This window comes from Atractosteus spatula, chromosome 18, assembly GCF_055471065.1.
Source record: "Atractosteus spatula isolate fAtrSpa1 chromosome 18, fAtrSpa1.hap1, whole genome shotgun sequence".
Lineage (NCBI taxonomy): Eukaryota > Metazoa > Chordata > Actinopteri > Semionotiformes > Lepisosteidae > Atractosteus > Atractosteus spatula.
Window position 1 is genome coordinate 1,799,814 of NC_142723.1, and position 11,356 is coordinate 1,811,169.

The window sequence follows — 11,356 nt, forward strand, 5'->3', positions numbered from 1 at the left end:
CTTGGGCTGTACCCAGTGTCAGAGGCCCAGCAAAGACAAGAGGATAAAGTTGTATTAATGCCAAAGGCGCCTCCTTGTTTCAATCAAGATATGGTTGTGCTACAAGTTCCATGGAATTGTTTCTTACTCTGGATCAGGGCTGTGGCCACGTAAAATTTAAACAAAGACAAACTATACAGGATGTGGAGTGCCTTAAAGTCTGTGTGCACATGCTGTTTATTTGCCCTGATCAACAGGGTAAAGCATCAGTGCCACAAGATGTTCACTGATCAGAAACAAACCATAGATTGCTCAACCGTAACAAGTGGAAATGATCGTGTAGCCCAAACGCCAGGAATCTGTGTCAGCCAGGAGAAAAAATCTCACTGCAACCAACAAGGACAACAGAAGAACCCGGAACAGTAACCAGCCAAAAGCCCTGTGTCTCCTTCACCACTCACGTCCATCTCCAACGGCAGAAAACAACAGTGCTCTCCGTCCAAATTAATATCACGCAGATCCAGGTATACAGCTGTAAGGGCAACTTACAGATGATGATAAATTTGGTCAGCACCTCTTTGGACTGGAGCACCTACAGGAAGCCCACGCAGACCGTGCAAACTCTGGGATCACACCCAGGACCCAGCAGCTGGGAGGCTGCAGGGCTATCTGCCACATCACGGTTTCAGTCTCAACCTGAGCAACTAAATGGCAGCTTGTGCTGCTACAAAGCCTGTTCATTCAACTCAGTTCGGACTGCGCTCATGGCCAGCTGACCTCTGGGCGGCATAGCCCTTCCAGCTCGATTTCTCAGTCCTCCAGAGCGAAGACATCTCGGAGTTACACTATGTAGTCCACTCCTTTCTGCAGGCAATTCTGTGCTGCTAAGTCCTTCTCTTTGAAAACATTTGGAAGTCTCCAAGCCTTCCACCCTGTGTGCCTGCATGCAGAAATGTTATTTACAGTACGGTTTATTTTACAACTGTATGTACATTCACACCATGCAGGCTTACAGAAGTGCCACTGTATCCCCAGCAGGTCAATGACTTTGAGATGTCTCTCCCTCCTGGTCTGAATCCATATCAATTTTTAGAGGCCTGGAAAAAAGAAAATGTGACAAAGTTACCAAAAAAAAAGGAAAAGAGAGGCCATCTGTTTGAGAAGTGGCGTAGTGGTGTTTGCTGTGGCTGTGAAAGCCTCTGAATTCAGGGCCAAGAATTTTCTCACACTCCAGCAATGTAACAAGATGTGCCAAGGAGTAAAAAAAAAAAAGAGAAAAAAAGGGGAAAAAACTGGCCATTTGTCATAGGCTTTTAACTGTGAGGTTAGGGTGGTGGTGATGGTGGTGGTGGGGGGGGGGGGGGGGGGGGGTTGTTGTGGAATAAGCCAGAGTGTAGTGGTGGGTTTCTGTTAACAACAAGGGCATTGTTGCTTTCTAAAGCAAGCCCACCCTTCTGTTTAACAGAAGTGACAGCCCGCTCTTCTGGGAAGAACTGCTCTCGTTCTGGAGGAAAACCAGGGGAGAACGGTGAGAATCTCCAGCCTCTGTCCCCAAGAGCCGCTTGAATCGCCCCTTTTACTCCACGGATTTCCCTAATTGCATCTCAGTTCTCATTCACACTTCAGAAGCGCTTCAGTCTGAGCAAGGCAGAAACAGCACTGCGTGTAATGCATGTGTGTGCGCACTCGTTTTGTGTGTGTGTGCGCGCAAGCTTACATCGGAATAAATGAAATTAGCACATCAAAAAAAATAAGTCTGCCCCTCCTGAATTTTCAGCTTTGGGATAGGATTGGGGAGTAGAGATTGGGGGCAGGGGGGAGGCAGTTGTGTCTTATTAGAATTGAGGAGTCGTTAATCATTGCAACGCAGTCAGAATGGTTGATTTATAGGAAAAAAAGGTTTCAGACTCCACTGAACAAGCACAAGGCCTACAACTCCATTCAGGGCTGAATCTCTGAGCATCACACTTTGGAATTCTCTGCACAAACGCACACACACTGTGTTCTCAGCCCAACGCAATTATACAGTCGCACAACAACAGGCTGGCCAAGTCAGTGAGTTCCTCCAGTTGATTCCCAACAAGTTTCGCTGAGATCTTGAGTACGCCGATTCTGTGTGTAATTGAGTTAAACACCAGCCTTAAACTGACCCCCTCTGTATGTGTACTTATCCATCAGCGCCAGCTCATTGTTCTGTAAAAGAAAATAAAGAAAAAAATGAAATATGCATATGCAGAATGAAGGATATCATAGCAATAGAGCTTAGGGAAGGCATGTCCACACTGCAATGACAAGTCCCTGGTGTGTTGAATGCAAGTTTATTTACCCATATAAGAAAGAATTGCGTGTTGATCTCAAAATTCCATTATATATCCAAGATTTTCTAAAAATAATCACCACTATTACATGAACAAATTCAATAGGTTTTCCCATATGAATATTGATTTTTTTTCTTGGAAAACACAGGCTCTTTTTCCCCAAAGAGTCACTGTTTGGCATAATAAATTCAAATAAAGCCGGCCTTTATTCTTGGAAGACGATGGTCAAACCAGCAGAACTGCTGCCATTCCGTAACTTTCCCAAATGGGATGCATTTTTTTTTTTATCAGGCTTTACTTTGCTTTGTAATGCTAATGTGCTTCCTTGTCTTTGTCATGTGAGGGCTAGCTTTCCATGGACACCCAGATTAGAGCAGGGAGGGGGAAACCAGATATTCACCCCCAACAATGCAAATTGTTTTCATGATTGAAGGGATTATAAACCACTCGGTTTGCGACGGTCATTATCATGCCTTTTCTAGCTGCTGGTGCTGCAAATATTTTCTTGCAGAATCCTTGACCTGCCAGCTCCTAGCAGGGCCACGTCTCCCTGCGGACATCCGATCTCCGTTTAATTGCTGGTTTTGGTGATCCCCTCACAGGGCGAGGAACCCATCTTAAATTAACCACAAGATTAGACTGTTCAGTGCGTTACCTTCTGCGATTTTCACCTATAATCCTAAACATCCGATTTCCTCCAAATCCTCACCATCTTTCCCCAAAGACAAAAATGCTTTCTAGGAGAATACTCTTGCTAGCTAATATGGGTGGGGGGGGAGGGGGGGTTGTCATTCAATTACGAGTTGAAGTTACAGAACAACTTGATTCAGCCAACCCACCTCCAGTGCCATAACTCTTCATCGTGAAAAACCTTCTCCTCTCTCGACTCACTCTCTTCTGAGAAGTGAACAGTCAGAACTTCCAGGAAAGGGAGGGGGGGGGCTCCCTCTGACTCACACCAGCCAAGGAACACGACAAATTCCTGCCTTGGATTGCACTTGCCTCACATCCAGGGAAAATAGTCCGACCAGGACCTTCGGAGCTGAGCTCAGAAATAAACGGGCTAAACAACTCCAACAGGACTTTGTCTAACACATCTAATAATACTCAATCATACTCACTGCAGAATTTTTCTGTCACTCGTTTCATTGTACTGGCATGCAGCTCTTCTCCCTGTCCATCAGGGTGGACAAGCAGTTTAGGCGGCGTTAACTGAGATACAGCATACAGTTTCCCTCTCACTAGGGCATCAAAGTGACTCAGTCATACTCCCATTGGCTGCTCACCTCCTCTCGATCCCCTCCGATGAGACTATTCCTCCACCGCCATTTGCTTTGCAGATAAAGTTCATATATATTGCAGCTATCCTTCTTTTCATGGCCAGTACAAGCTATTTGGTCAAAAAAAGAAGTCAACAAAATCAAAAAGAAAGCCCTCTGTGCCCCAGGAGACAGCGGCCTGCACTGAAGTGACCCAATAAATGTGATGAATGGAGAAGGCAGACCTTTAAAACGTTTTAAAAGATGCCCGTTGCTTACCGGAGTCGTGTCGCCCCAGCCGCGGTGGAAAGAACGTGTAGTTAAAGTGCAGTTATTACCCTCAAAAATCCCACGAACACCACCAGCACAGGCACCTGCAAACCAATGAGAAATAAAAGCAGAAGGAAGCAAGTGCACAAAAGCCCAAAATGGCTACATGGTTCCATACATCAAGATGCCCGTGGATCCAGCTGCTGACAAGAAAAACTCTTCACCCAGGGGCTCCTTGTTCAGCTCTAGCTCTGCCCGTTACTCCCAGTAAGTAACCAGACCTCCCTCCTTGTGTTTGACAAGATGTAAAAGCAAGGCCACACTTTTGAAGCATTACTTCCCCTCAGGACTACAGCCCTGTTTTTCTATCAATCTTTCTGAATAGTGCCAACAGAGTAGCCTAAGCCATTTTGACGCAGGAATGGAATCAATTCTGTATTTATTTTTTAAATCACTATTAGCAAAAATAGTCACAAATGTCATTTGGATGACGGTGAAGAAACAAAAATGGCATAATCTGCACAGATTAGTTGAGGAGCATTTTTCTTTTTCTTTTATTTGTTCCCACCTGATCGCCGAACAAACACCGAGCGCTCGACTGTCTGCCGGACGTGCCGATAAACTCCCGAGGCCACAGACAAGTAGCCCAAGGACAGCTGCCTCTGCCTTTCACTTGCTCTCCGCTTATCACTGCCCACATACTAGCCTGTTAATATTGCAGGTTGGAGGCCACCCCAGCTCCTCACAGTACAGCTGCTTTTCAGCCAAGTGAAAAGATGAAGGAGCGTCTACTGTACCAAATCAGGGCCCCCCTGACCAGACCATCTTGTGGTTACTTTCTCCTTCCCCCATATGATTAATTCTCTCCAGCAAACCGGGACTTGAGAAACCCAGCGGGAAACTGCCACTGGCCTTTTCCTTGTTTGTTGTGTGTGGGGGAGAATTTCACTGGGGCAGAGGGGGGGGCTTGGTCCATTCCAACAGGAGGTGAAAGTGGGTCCCCAATCAGCAGTCAGCCCTGCAACAGCAGCTGACACTATTTCCCTCTGCAGCACATTCCATGTGTACTGTGCACAGTGGCACCACAGCTAGCGGCTGTCAGGGAACCGATGGGTAGAATAGGAGGATCCTTATGCATAGCCAAGAATCCTGCAGAATGTGGAGTAGCACAGGGACAATCCCAAACACGTCATCCAGGGGCTTGGTCACTTGGAGAAGCAATGAGCCTGGTAACCAGGGAAATCCGAGAAAGACAATCTGAAAAACAAAATCCAAAGAGCTTGACCAAAAAGGCAGGAGCAAAGATTAGGAAGCAGGAGATCAGTCAAAAGGGGTTGAAACACACACAAGAGAATACTACAGGAGGCTTCTCAATAGTGAGCCTGGGTTGGCATGTGAGGGAGCTTTAAATACTGAAGGGAAAGGGACGTGGTTGGATAATTGGTCCGGGCATGAGAATTTGTGGAATCTGGTACATGTGGGAATGTGATGGGTTCAATTAGGAATGTAACGGCGTTTGCGAGGGAGAGTGTGGGGCATGACAGTGGCGGTCTAGACTAGATCTATCTAGTGTCCCAGAAATTTCTGCTGTGGGTGGAACTGGAGTCTTTGCTGGCCAGCTGATTGGTTGAATTTGCTCGGGACCGGCTTGGTGATCCGTGAATATTTTCTTGGGAGGAAGGGCTGGAATATGGGCTTCAGATTGGGAGTTAGCAAATGACAAAAGTCCTGTGAGGTCAAAGTGAACTGACCGAGCGTATCTTCAGAAGGGAAGGGCCACCAGCCCATCAAGGGGCAGAGGTCAGAAACACGAGGAGGTTACTGCTGAGGCCTTGAGTGTGTATTTATTATACAGATACCTGGCTGAGGCTTCTATCCACAGCAACTCACATTTACAACGTACAACACCAGCCAGTGCTTCGAACATGACTGATCCGCGTGAGCCCTGTGATCTAGTATAAGTGAGTCAGAGGTCGGGGCTCTCCGCTACTAAATGGAGGGTAGAGTGCTCAAAAGAATCCCACACATTCATTATTCTCCTACATGTTGCTGTGCTTTTACAGCTGTAGCAGCAGCCTTTGATAAGGGAACCCACCAGGGACTACAATCAAACTGGGTGGACCCCAGCCCTTTCTATAGCCTCCGACCTTTGACCCTGCCCTGCCGGTGACCAGCAGCTCGCCTTTGTCGCCAGTCCGCTCGGCTTTGAAACAGAAGATAAAGTCGCTTCCTGACATTTAAGAGCAGAGGCTACCTATTACTCTTTGGAGCCTACCCTCTGTGGCGGCAGCCCTCTGGAAAGCTCCACACGTCCTCACAGCCCACCAGGTCTGGGTCTGACGTGTAGGCCTCGTTCCTCTACTTACGACCAGTTCTGGTCACTGGTATCGGCTGCAGTGTCTCCCCGCTGCTTGTGCTGCAAAGGAGCTTTTTTTTTAACTTCCCTTTTTAAGTTCATGCCTCTTTCTAGTTTAACAAGGGAGACTCTAGACTGCCGAACATTTGCTGTGCTCTACGGGGGTTCTCTCTATGGCTCTTTTTCAATAAGGACCCCTTCAAATCCAAGCCAAAAACAAATCAAATTATAACAGCTGATATGATATGCTAACACATTAGTCAATAATAAACTGGTCAGAACAGCTTTTGAGCACGCTTGTCGTAAGATTTGTGCAACTAGATCCATTCATAAACTAAAACCTGACGCTGCCTGTGAGATCTGGCTGTACAAACTGGGCTCTTACATCTGTTCCTGAGGCAATTCTAAACAATGTGCAAAGCTGCTCTTTTTACGGACGTGACCCGCAGGGTGGTCCCTCCGAGCTGGTGCTGTGGCGGCCCAGGGTTCTCAGCTCTGAGTCTGAGGGTGCCAGAGACACCCCTGCCCCCTGTCCCAGGACTGTCATCTCCATCTGTCTGTGAATTCAGGCTTGGCTGCCATTCTGCCCCCCCCCCCCCAAAAAAAAAATAGCTTGAAAACAAGAGCCTTGTGTCAGTCTCCAATGAGGAGGCCATAGTGGCCCAGCCTGTAAAAAACGTTGTCAAATCTGCTCGCTAATAATAAAAGATTTTTTTTTGCACTCTCTCCTACGCTTCCTCTCTGTCTCTCTCTCTCCTGGTCTTTGTGCAGCTGCAGGGGTGGGAGTGAGAGCCGTAACCCAGGAACCATGAGCTCTATATTCGCGGGCCACAGGCTCGGTGGCCTCTGGGCTGTGTCCCCTGTTCAGAGGCAGCTCGGCACCCCTGGGGATTCGAGCAGGAGCACAGAGGGGAGAAACAAAGGAGAGAGGAAAAGAACAGACAGCACTCTGGGCTGAATTTTGAGTTCTCAACATCTGTGAAGATCCAACTTGTGGCCGATTGGTTTCAGAAAAGCTTTCTGTGACTGCGGTTTGCTGCAGGTTTTTCCTGGCACGGCTTTTTCCGAACACTTCCTACCCCACTAAGGCCCCCCATTCACCCTCTCTCCCTCTCCCACTTGAAAGGACAACTCTGGCTGCTCCGGAGGTGAAAGAGGCCTGCAGTACACTTACTGTAGATGGACGTCAAGCTGCAAAAAACAGAGCTCGTCCCATCCTTGTTTAAAGTTAATTGTAATTGGCTTCACTCATTTTCAGGCCAGAATGCATGCAGTGCCCAGATGCAAGCAAGATGGACTTACAAACCAGTGCAAATAAAATCGTCGGAAGTGAGAACTGAAATTCGTGTTTTTTCAGCTCCGCCGTGAACAATCCTGCAGTGACTGTGTGGGACCCCTCCTCCTTGGAGAGAAGCTGCTGGCCTTAACTCCCAAGGCTGTTGCGCTCTCTGTCCGAAACCGAAAGAGAGCAGCTCTAACCAGAACGTCTCAGGCCGGTGCTGTGGACTGCTGAGCTGAAGGTCCCTCACAAAAACACACCGAGAGGCAGCCCGAAACGTCATTCACTTCTTTTGCATGCAGACGGACATCTTCATTACCATTTGAAAAGACGAACTAGGGTTAAATAAACATCACAGAGGTGCCATTAACACATGAGCATACATTAACAGGCAATCTTCAGTCCATTTTATGTTAGTGAGTGAATGGCCCTGTTTCAGCTACAAGGTGTCAGTATTTCAGCCTGCAGCTCCATCCTGTCTCCCTGGGTGTCTGAGCAGTAATGGGCTACTCTCCCAGCGATAGCAGAGCCTGGCCGTGCCCTCACCCCCCTGTAATCAGCACCTCCGCGGCGCTGGCAGGGGGCGACCCCGGGCACATAAACTACCGGCGGACCTGGGAGCCCTGACAGCGGCCCTTGTTCTGCTGACAGGTACACATGTCCGGGCCGCCGGAGGACACGGGCGCCTGAAAGAAGACTGGGGGCGTGCGAGCCGGGAGATAAGATTATCTGGCGAGCCAGGCCCTCGCCCGGAGAGCGGCCGCCGCGGGGAGCAGCGTGCCGACACCTGCAGGCCTGCTGGGGGCTCACACTGACGCAGCCTGATGGGGGGTGGGGGCAGGCCGGGCTGCAGCGGTCCACCTTTTCGTGATCCAGACCCGGGAATCCGCTGTACAGTCGGGAGACATGTGAAGAGACAAAAAACAAACAGATAAGGAAACAATGAAAAGCCAGGAGGGTCTGAGGCCAGAAGCCATATATCAAACACCACCGGGCACTGGGAACTGCCTGCAAACAGCCCAGCGGAACAAATGACATTTATTTATCAATCAGATTTTGCAAGGGAGCTTGTCTGCTGCAGACTAGTACAGCACCGGCATGCTGCCACGGTCCCTTAGAGAGGCCTCCTGGGGCATGAATACACCCATGGAGGTTCGGACCTCAGCTCAGCTCTCCTCGGTGCTGGAATCCCGATAGGATGTAAGGAAATGCCGATAACAAGATATGTTTGTGGCCAAACTACGGAAAATATAATCATAGAATTGTACTATAGCATTACCGATTGATCACAAGGTTGTTGTCTCTGTGCAGATACTAAGTCACAGATTAATAGTAATAGAAATAGTCAAGACTGCTCAGTATTGAGTGCTTGGGGTCAGTCCCAGACCTCCACTTTTTCTGGTGGAATGTGAAATATTCTCTGGATTCTCTAGATCCTTACATTTACCTCTAGCCAGAAGGAGGAGAAAACCACCTTGATTGGTTAATCATTTTCTTTTTTTCTGTTTCACCCTCTTCCTCTCTGTTCCCTGTATGAAAACAAATTTTAGGCAGAGAAGTCTCCTTTTATGACCACCTTTGTTTTATGTAATAAGGCACTCAGGGCTCTCTTAAAGCTCAAGCATGATCGAGCGTCTGTGTGTGTGTGTGTGTGTGTGTGTGTGTGTGTTACTCTTTTGTTATGCAAACAAAAGGAACTCTGTTCACCATGACTTGGTTTGACATGACCGCTGTGAAACTTCGAAGACCGAACCTAAACATTCAGATTGTGTTTGGGAAAATTGCAACTTAAAAAGTCAGCCATGTGTCTTCCATATATGTCCTTGGGTATTACCCTGACGTGTGTTGTGATTTTGTTCTGCTGATATGCCATAAGAATTGTCTCACCTTACGAAGAGCATGTGGTGAAGCAAAGTGCTCTGTCTATTCAGGGCAATTGCAAAGTGTCAACTCCATGTCACAACAAATGAGCTGTGTACGATTGTCTTGTGTGCTGTAGAAATAGACAAGATTATTGACACCTGTTGCAGTCAGATAAGGCCCTGACTGCTAGGCTGGCTAAGGCATAGTACTGTCTCATATATGGAAACCTGCATAAAGGATTATAAAGTGAGCTTTAATTATACTGATCCTAAACTATGTGCTTCTTAAGCTGTTATTTAGAGAACCTAAAGTGGAGTGTGGAAGAATTTTAAGAAGTAAGAAGTTTTAGAGTGTGTAAGGTGCTTGTGAACAATGGTATAAAGATCAGATAGGGGGAGAAAATCACTCTGTTGGTCTCTGTTACAGAATAATCCTCTTTTCAAAACTTCACTGAAGTTTGCTGTGACGTCTTGGATCCCTACATTTTAAAATGCAGTGTGTGTATATGCTTTCTGTTTCCATTGCCATGGTCCATGAGTGTTACCCTGGGTAAGGAAAGTGTTTAACACGTAGAGCAGCACTGTGGATCCCACTCAGCCAGAGCAATGTGACATACCTTTCAAGGAGGAAAGGACGATGGGCTGTTTGCTTAGTGTACAGGTGCCAATGTCAGCTGCCCACAAGGCGGGCAAGTGCTTGTGCTGGGACACACAGCCCCACCCTGTACCCCAGAGCTCGCAGCTTCCCTGACAGAAAGCTGGGCCTCCTCGCCCTGTTGCAGAAGGAGATGGGCTCCAGCCGGCACCATTCCACCCTGCTGCCTGCTCGCCGATTCCAGCCAGCTCTCAGCGGCCTTGGCGCGCTCATGGAGAAGCACAATGGCCCTGGACAAGCCCAGGCCTGCCTGCCTCCACCTGACACTCTGCTTAACACCTAGTGCCGTGCTGTCCAAGTGCAAGGCAAAGATTACAGGAACAGCAGACTTGGGAGAAAGCAGAAATCGCAGCAGAGCTATTTGTCCAATTGGGTGTTGAAATTTTATGCAGGCAGAACAAGTTCAGGCTTGACTGAGGTTTATTTATCTTTTCCTTGTCAGGGGCCAAAACGGCATCTTCACAATGGCTGTGTGGGGGGGCGGTGGATAGGCCAGGAGCCCGGGGGGGGGGAGGAAAAAGAAAATCTGTAACTAGCAGGATCAGTGAGAGTCTTCTGAATGCCAGGTTCATGACTGGAATAGAGGATGTCGATTACTGAGGCGTGGATGCGGTATAGAAATGCAGCATTTTTCTAATAACGGGGCTGCTCGTTGCTCAGCTCTCTGGATGAGTCCAGCCTCTCCTCTGCCTTCTTGCCTCTGCAGTCTGCCTGGATGGTGGAGGTGCCTGTTGATTGATAGCCCTGCCTGAACCCAGGCTGACCCTGCGCTCTGCTTGCCCTGTCCTCTGTCTGGGAAGCGCAGCGGAGCGTTGTGGGAAGTCGAGGGGAGTGCGGAGCCTGGGGCCCTGACTGGCATGGCTGCACCTGGCCAGCAGTGGGGGGGGGGGGGGCTCCAGGGTTGCCCAGGGTCGGCTGATCGCAAACTGGTGTCTTCTGGGCTGACCTTCCTGGCACACGAACCGAAACGCCCCTTGAAGGCGAGCCTGATTGCACCAGGAAAGGTACACCACTTTCTCACGGAGTGCCTTCAGCGCAGTGTCTGCACTGCGAACACTGACCCCCTCTCTTCAAGGAGTCCGGAGTTATTGTCCACACACCCTTCTCTCAATAGCCTACCAGGCTCCTGCGTAACCGTTTTGTCTTTTTAACATTTTCTTCCTCACTCCGGTGGGCCACCAGCCAGCGTGAGGGCAGGGTTGGGTGTCAAGAAAGCTCCTAGCCCATTCTGCACTTTGACCAAATCTACCAGTGCTGTTATGGGCTTTGTGATACTGTATATGCTGGAGTACACTCTGACAGCTGGGACACAGGAAGCGGTATTGCTCTTGTTGTCCTGAAGATAGGTCCTTCGTGTGACAGTGGTAGAAGCTTCTTT